This window comes from Lucilia sericata, unplaced genomic scaffold (assembly GCF_015586225.1).
Source record: "Lucilia sericata isolate MDLA Ls3-8-SP2 unplaced genomic scaffold, ASM1558622v1 Contig003140F_arrow, whole genome shotgun sequence".
In the NCBI taxonomy this organism is placed as follows: domain Eukaryota; kingdom Metazoa; phylum Arthropoda; class Insecta; order Diptera; family Calliphoridae; genus Lucilia; species Lucilia sericata.
Window position 1 is genome coordinate 24,611 of NW_023996720.1, and position 8,930 is coordinate 33,540.

Genomic DNA, 8,930 nt, shown 5'->3' on the forward strand with positions numbered 1-8,930 from the left:
AACATCAAGGAAACATGCCCGGGGGGGCAGTAGATAGGGACAAGATGTCGAAGTGCTTTACGTGAGTACCTGGCTATGTAGCCCTACCCCACGGTGGTACTTTTTCAACCACTGGGTGAGTATCAAGTAAACAACTCACCACTGCCCCTTTGTGTTTGTTACACGCAGGTCGCAATTTTTGTACATGGATATGCCGGTCCATGTACAAGCACTTTGCTCAAGTACTCGAGCTATCTAATCTCTTGCCAAAGTAGTCACGTTGAGGAAATACAAGGTATCATGAGCAAGCTCAATCTACCCCGACATAATGTCGCCCAACCACACTACTAAGGCTCTGTTGATTCGGCAACAGCACCTAGGGGACGTAATTGGTAGTCCGAAAAACACAGATTATATTAATTGACAAGACTTTATTTCAGTGGTCACAGAGACCCATTGTGATAAGTTGAGCATACACTCAACCATGTTGGAAAATCGCTTCAAAATTAAAGAAAGGGCAGTGACGACTTCGCACTCCATTGGCTAGATAGACCGTAGTCTAACTCTCATTCATCATTCATCGTTCATCTTACATCTGTACCCATTTATCACACATCCGTCAAATCCATCAATCACTCCATTCTCTTTATAGAATTCAAAGTAGACATCAGAAACATCGTTCATCTTCGTTTACCAATTCTTCGCATTATCAGCTCAATTCCAACATTTTATTAATCCACAGTCATGCTCTGCAATTTGTACCGCTCCTTGCATCTAGGAACGATAACAGAAATGTATCTTGAAAATTTATATTTCACCGTGTATCAGTCTTTTAACCAAGCACCCCCTTCCTGCGATTTAGGTTTAAACCACAGCCACTACGTGGATCCCGAAGGAACCTCAACCAACTGACCAGCCAGGACATAGTCCTGCGGGCAACTGGCCACCCGTAGTACCAGATTATGTGGTGCTCTGGTTAGACCTCTTTTCGATTTATGCAAGGACTAGGCCAGGCAGTAAATCGTCAACACCAATTTATAGTCCCGGAAGACTACAGGTATTGGTAGCACCTATCTACCCCCGGATTGCAATACACCAAGATGCGGTCTGAACATCAAGGAAACATGCCCGGGGGGGCAGTAGATAGGGACAGTAGGAATCTCGTTAATCCATTCATGCGCGTCACTAATTAGATGACGAGGCATTTGGCTACCTTAAGAGAGTCATAGTTACTCCCGCCGTTTACCCGCGCTTACTTGAATTTCTTCACTTTGACATTCAGAGCACTGGGCAGAAATCACATTGTGTCAACACCCGCTAGGGCCATCACAATGCTTTGTTTTAATTAGACAGTCGGATTCCCCAAGTCCGTGCCAGTTCTGAATTGATTGTTAATTGATAGTCGTTATAATTTAAAAGGAATATATCTTGCGATAATTCCCTAAAAATTTTAGCAAGAAAGTTCCACAATTGGCTACGTAACTACTATCCGGGGAACAAGATCCGAAAATCTCTATTTACCCAGAACGAGTACATAAACCATGTTATTGCTTCCCAATCAAGCCCGACTATCTCAATCTTCAGAGCCAATCCTTATCCCGAAGTTACGGATCTAATTTGCCGACTTCCCTTACCTACATTATTCTATCGACTAGAGACTCTTCACCTTGGAGACCAGCTGCGGATATTGGTACGGCCTGTTGAGAAGTTTGCGTGACCCCACCATAAATTTTCAAGGTCCGAGGAGAAAATATCGACACAACAGTAAATGTCATGCTCTTCTAGTCCATCTACCATATCTCTCTTCGAAAGACTTCCATGGTAGTACGACTATAAAACAGAAAAGAAAACTCTTCCGATATCTCTCGACGGCTTCTTTATGGTCGTTCCTGTTGCCAGGATGAGCACAAGGCCCATATTTAATAACAAACGGATACTCAACAGGTTACGGAATTGGAACCGTATTCCCTTTCGTTCAAAATTATTCAAGTGTTTTATTACTTTTTCTTATATATACTTGTATATATTTTACTTATTCATTATAACTTGAAAATTTTCGGCTTTCGCCTTAAACTTAGGACCGACTAACTCGTGATCAACCACTGTTCACACGAAACCCTTCTCCACTTCAGTCCTCCAAGGTCTCATTCGATTATTTGCTACTACCACCAAGATCTGTGCCAATGGCAGCTCCATGCAGGCTTACGCCAAACACTTCTATGCTCACCATTGTACCCTCCTACTCACTAAAGTTTCAAAGTTTAAAATCCAACCGAAATTGAATATAAACCATCTACTTTAGCGGTAATGTATAGGTATACAACTTAAGCGCCATCCATTTTAAGGGCTAGTTGCTTCGGCAGGTGAGTTGTTACACACTCCTTAGCGGATTACGACTTCCATGTCCACCGTCCTGCTGTTTTAAGCAACCAACGCCTTTCATGGTATCTGCATGAGTTGTTAATTTGGGCACCGTAACATTACGTTTGGTTCATCCCACAGCGCCAGTTCTGCTTACCAAAAGTGGCCCACTGGGCACATTATATCACAACCACAACCTTCATACCAAGAAAGGTGAGGTTCTTACCCATTTAAAGTTTGAGAATAGGTTAAGATCGTTTCGACCCTAAGGCCTCTAATCATTCGCTTTACCAGATAAGATTATTTTACATAATTTTTAAATGCACCAGCTATCCTGAGGGAAACTTCGGAGGGAACCAGCTACTAGATGGTTCGATTGGTCTTTCGCCCCTATACTCAATTCTGACAATCGATTTGCACGTCAGAACTGTTTCGGTCTTCCATCAGGGTTTCCCCTGACTTCAACCTGATCAAGTATAGTTCACCATCTTTCGGGTCACAGCATATATGCTCAAGGTACGCTCTAGTTAGAGGTATAAATAATATAAATATTATTATACATAACTGTATAGAACGCCCCGGGATTGAATTAATAGACTATAAATAGGCTAAAAACTAATCCCATTAAAGTTATGTTAATTTCGCTATTAGGTTTTTATTCCCAATAACTTGCAAATATGTTAGACTCCTTGGTCCGTGTTTCAAGACGGGTCCCGAAGGTATCCTGAATCTTTCGCATTGTTAATCATACAAGTGCATATAATGAACATAAAAATCATTGATTAATATGATATTATAAAATATAAATATTTAAGCACTGTATATAATAAATCTATCAACGCTTTATCAAATCAAAAGAATTTATTCGATATTAAATTGCAAGCAAAATAATTTGAATAAACATAATCTAATGATCTTATGATAAATAATGTAAAGTTAATAGATTACAATGTCCTTTATAGAAAAAATGCACACCATTATTATAATATTATAAATATTAAAATCATAATGATGAATTTTCCATAACGGATATTCAGGTTCATCGGGCTTAACCTCTAAGCAGTTTCACGTACTATTTAACTCTCTATTCAGAGTTCTTTTCAACTTTCCCTCACGGTACTTGTTTACTATCGGTCTCATGGTTATATTTAGTTTTAGATGGAGTTTACCACCCACTTAGTGCTGCACTATCAAGCAACACGACTCTTTGGAAATGCCATCTAGTAATCATTAACGTTATACGGGCCTGGCACCCTCTTTGGGTAAATGGCCTCATTTAAGAAGGACTTAAATCGTTAATTTCTCATACTAGAAATTTGACATTCCATACACTGCATCTCACATTTGCCATAAAGACAAAGTGACTTAGTGCTGAACTATTTTCTTTTCGCTCGCCGCTACTAAGAAAATCCTTGTTAGTTTCTTTTCCTCCCCTCATTAATATGCTTAAATTCAGGGGGTAATCCCATATGAGTTGAGGTTGTATAATAAAATAAATTGATAATCTATCAATATTTAAATATCAAAACCATGAATAAGAATCATTTCTTTTTTTTTCTGTATTTTTCTTTTTCTTCTTTTAGAGAGGCAATTCTAGTTTCATAAATATTTTATGCTAGACTTTCCTCAATAAAAAAAGAATATAATAAAATGTAATTTTAAAAATACTCTGATTTTATTCAATAAGAGGTTTTGTATCTTTAACTTTTAGTATTATGGATACAAATAAGAGTATCCAGTAATACAACATGTGCTTCTAAATAAAAATGGATTTTATTTAAAAAGCAACTTATTTAGCATAGTCTTACAACCCTCAACCATATGTAGTCCAAGCAGCACCTTAATTATAAATTAAAGTACCTTACAGCATGGACTGCGATATGCGTTCAAAATGTCGATGTTCATGTGTCCTGCAGTTCACACGATGACGCACAGTTTGCTGCGTTCTTCATCGACCCATGAGCCAAGTGATCCACCGCTTAGAGTGATATTATTTATTTTTGTATTAATAGCAATTCATAAATTTGTTTATTGAAAGAAATCAAAAATACACCAAACCAAATTGGCATATATCAATTCCTTCAATAATTTTGATTATATATCATACATACAAAGTTTGTTGCGAATGTCTTAGTCCTTTATAAAAAAGAACAATTTTTAACTTATATATAATAAAAAGCATTTTAGCTTTCATAATATACAAGTACAACTATAATTGTATGTTTGTTATGCAATATATGGTATAAATTACTTATGCCAGTATATTGAGAAATTTTTGTATATATATTCTACGCATTTTTATATGTATATATATATATATATAATATATATCTTATCCAACGCTATCCTTTTTTTCTTGATTTAATATATTGTCGCATAAAAGCTCCCAATATATTTTTTGTTGAGCGCCCCAAACTCAACATATATAACTATTTTAGTTATATTTTTTCTTAGACCAACGCTTTTTTTTCTTTATATGTGGCATAACCACATATATATAATATCCAACGCTTTTAAACGCATAAAGCGTTTTCACAGTTTTTATAACGCATGTTGAGGACGTAAAACTCAACTTTTTGCGTTTTCACAGTTTCTTGATCATTTCTTGTCTTCGTGTAGTCTTCTTTTTATTTTTCATTATTTTCGCTCTGTATTTTTTTTAAAAAAAATACTATGTTGAGGCCCCAAACTCAACATTTTATAGCTTTTAAAAAAAGCTTATTATAGATTGATTAACCAACGCATTTTTTAAATTTTAAAAAATTTATTTTTATTTAATTTTATTTTGTTTTTGTTTTTTTTTTTTGTTTTAACCCTCCCCACTATAGTGGAGAGGGCTATATTATTATTTTAGTGGTAAGGAACACATTAATGATCCTTCCGCAGGTTCACCTACGGAAACCTTGTTACGACTTTTACTTCCTCTAAATAATCAAGTTCGGTCAACTTTTGCGAAACATCCGTAACACACAAGGCGTTACAGTGATCACGTCCGGAGACCTCACTAAATAATTCAATCGGTAGTAGCGACGGGCGGTGTGTACAAAGGGCAGGGACGTAATCAATGCGAGTTAATGACTCACACTTACTGGGAATTCCAAGTTCATGTGAACAGTTTCAGTTCACAATCCCAAGCATGAAAGTGGTTCAGCGGTTTACCCGGACCTCTCGGTCTAGGAAATACACGTTGATACTTTCATTGTAGCGCGCGTGCAGCCCAGGACATCTAAGGGCATCACAGACCTGTTATTGCTCAATCTCATTATTGCTAGACGCAATTTGTCCATTTAAGAAGCTAGTATCCTTATAATGGGATAAACCAACAGGTACGGCTCCACTTTCATAAACACATTCAAACACTCACACATTTTACTGCGATCATAAATGAAGGCTATAAAAGCTTCAAACACCATAATCCTGAAAGCATCTATTTAATATATTTGAGTCTCGTTCGTTATCGGAATTAACCAGACAAATCACTCCACGAACTAAGAACGGCCATGCACCACCACCCATAGATTCGAGAAAGAGCTATCAATCTGTCTTACACGCTTATGTTCGGACCTGGTAAGTTTTCCCGTGTTGAGTCAAATTAAGCCGCAGGCTCCACTCCTGGTGGTGCCCTTCCGTCAATTCCTTTAAGTTTCAGCTTTGCAACCATACTTCCCCCGGAGCCCAAAAGCTTTGGTTTCCCGGGAAGCGACTGAGAGAGCCATGATAGTAGCTACACCCAATTGCTAGCTGGCATCGTTTATGGTTAGAACTAGGGCGGTATCTGATCGCCTTCGAACCTCTAACTTTCGTTCTTGATTAATGAAAACATCTTTGGCAAATGCTTTCGCTTAAGTTAGTCTTACGACGGTCCAAGAATTTCACCTCTCGCGTCGTAATACTAATGCCCCCAAACTGCTTCTATTAATCATTACCTCTTGATCTAAAAACCAATGAAAGTAGAACAGAGGTCTTATTTCATTATTCCATGCACAAAATATTCAGGCATTTGGAGCCTGCTTTAAGCACTCTAATTTGTTCAAAGTAATTGTACCGGCCCACAACAACACTCGATGAAGAGCACTGAAGCAGGTTTAAATAGGAGGAATATGCATAAATACAAGTATTTAATACATATAAGAACTCCACCGGTAATACGCTTACATACATAAGGTACAGTACAAACTACAATTATAGTTGTACTACCCGTATGAAGCACAAGTTCAACTACGAACGTTTTAACCGCAACAACTTTAATATACGCTATTGGAGCTGGAGTTACCGCGGCTGCTGGCACCAGACTTGCCCTCCAATAGGTCCTTGTTAAAGGATTTAAAGTGTACTCATTCCAATTACAGGGCCTCTAATATGAGTCCTGTATTGTTATTTTTCGTCACTACCTCCCCGAGCTGGGAGTGGGTAATTTACGCGCCTGCTGCCTTCCTTAGATGTGGTAGCCGTTTCTCAGGCTCCCTCTCCGGAATCGAACCCTGATTCCCCGTTACCCGTTGCAACCATGGTAGTCCTAGATACTACCATCAAAAGTTGATAGGGCAGACATTTGAAAGATCTGTCGTCGGTACAAGACCATACGATCAGCAAGTTATCTAGAGTTCAACCATAATAACGATCTTGCGATCGCTTGGTTTTAGCCTAATAAAAGCACACGTCCCAAAGGTCCGTGTTTATATTGCATGTATTAGCTCTAGAATTACCACAGTTATCCAAGTAACTGTTAACGATCTAAGGAACCATAACTGATATAATGAGCCTTTTGCGGTTTCACTTTTAATTCGTGTGTACTTAGACATGCATGGCTTAATCTTTGAGACAAGCATATAACTACTGGCAGGATCAACCAGAATAATGTTATTTTATTATTCTTATTATTATTTAAATAAACGAAAATCGGCACTTTGGCCTCATATTCGTCATTTTAATAATATAGTTTTGTTTCTATATATATATAATATTTTATATATATATATTATTTTATTTCATTTATTTAAATTCATCGCATCATATAATATTTTTCAATATATATGAATCTTGTGATATGTAATTAAAAATTACTTCTTTCATATATTAATATATAAATTTTTTAAAAATTTCGCAACACTTATGTTAAAAAAACAAAGTTTTTTTCTTTTTTTAATTCTTACCATCGATTCTGAATACATGCCAAACGACAAGCATCATCACCAATAGTAAGTAAACTATGAATATGACGAATTATTATTGTCCTCTACACGCACACATATAGTGTTTATGCGGAGAATAACAAAAATCCATCGGGGTCCCTAAGCTTCGAATATGACGAACTATTATTGAAACGCACACACCACATAATGTGATGTGTACCGACAAATAATAATCCATCTAAGCCCTAACTAAAATACGACGACGAATTCAATTATCAAATGCATACACAAATCAAATCAAATTCATCGAAGAGTTGATCAACCTTAAAAGAATTTTCTAAAACATCACAATAATATTCGAAATGAAACAAACATAAACATTTTATACTAAAAATTCAACATTCGATATTCGCATATATACGGCTTTTGGTTTGTTTTTGGCTGTTCATCCATTCAATTTCACAATTTTCACACTCTTAATAATTCTTTCTTTTGTCTCCATTGATCCTCCGTGTTAAATCAAATTTGTTTGGAAACAAATTTTTGAAAGAATTTTTCAAAGGTTTTTCGAAAATATTTTTTGAAATAAAAAAATTTCTTTTTTTCTTTCAAATAATTGCCACAAACCAAAATGTATATAGCTTAAAATCAAATTTTTCATGTTTTTATGTATGTTTAATATAATAAAATTTTTTTTTGTGAAATCACCGAAAAAATTCTAAGTCGATATAGAGATGAGGTAGTACAAGTTCTCCGCCAATTAGGTTTTTTATGACACTAAAAAATTCATAACATTTTCAAAAATTAACTTTTTTTAAAAATTCTTTTTGATTTTTAATCATAACGATTAGATCTAAAATCCGTAGAAAAAACTTTTTTTCTAAAATCGATATTGGCGATTTTAGATTTTTTCAAAATTTCAAAAAATTTATTTTCATTTCCATCATTAAGGAAAATAATGAATTTTTTTTACCAAATATTTCCATCAATTATGTTATTTTTATATGAAATAATTAATATATTTCCATAAATAATGAAACTTTTGTATAGAAAATTGCAATATTTTTAAATATCCATAGAAATCATAATAGAATTTACTACGGAATATTTCGGAATAGTTATAATATTTCTAATTTATATTATTTTATTGTTTATTTCTATAAATGATGGAAATAATGTATAGAAAATTGTATTATTTCCATAACTAATGGAAATTTTATATAGAAAATACCATTATTTCCCTAAATAATGTCAATTTTATATACAAATTATGGTATTTCCGTAAATAATTGAAATTTTATACAGAAATTGTATTATTTCCGTAAATAATAGATATTTTATATAGAAATTGTAGCATTTCCATAAATAATGTCCATTTTATATAAAGAATCGTATTATTTCCATAAATAATGTAAACTTTGTGTACAAATTGTAGTATTTCCGTAAATAATTGAAATT

General features: G+C 35.0%; 2 non-coding genes and 1 pseudogene across 2 annotated transcripts; all 3 read right to left on the reverse strand.

The window, feature by feature from the left end:
• Window positions 1–1,073: 1,073 nt before the first annotated feature.
• Window positions 1,074–3,823, reverse strand: LOC119614613 (annotated as a pseudogene).
• A 324-nt stretch (window positions 3,824–4,147) lies between these two features.
• LOC119614611 lies at window positions 4,148–4,327 on the reverse strand. Its single transcript, XR_005232344.1, has one exon. It is a non-coding gene; the product is annotated as a 5.8S ribosomal RNA (ribosomal RNA).
• Window positions 4,328–5,209: 882 nt separating this feature from the next.
• Window positions 5,210–7,196, reverse strand: LOC119614612. The gene has a single exon (XR_005232345.1). It is a non-coding gene; the product is annotated as a small subunit ribosomal RNA (ribosomal RNA).
• Window positions 7,197–8,930: the final 1,734 nt, after the last annotated feature.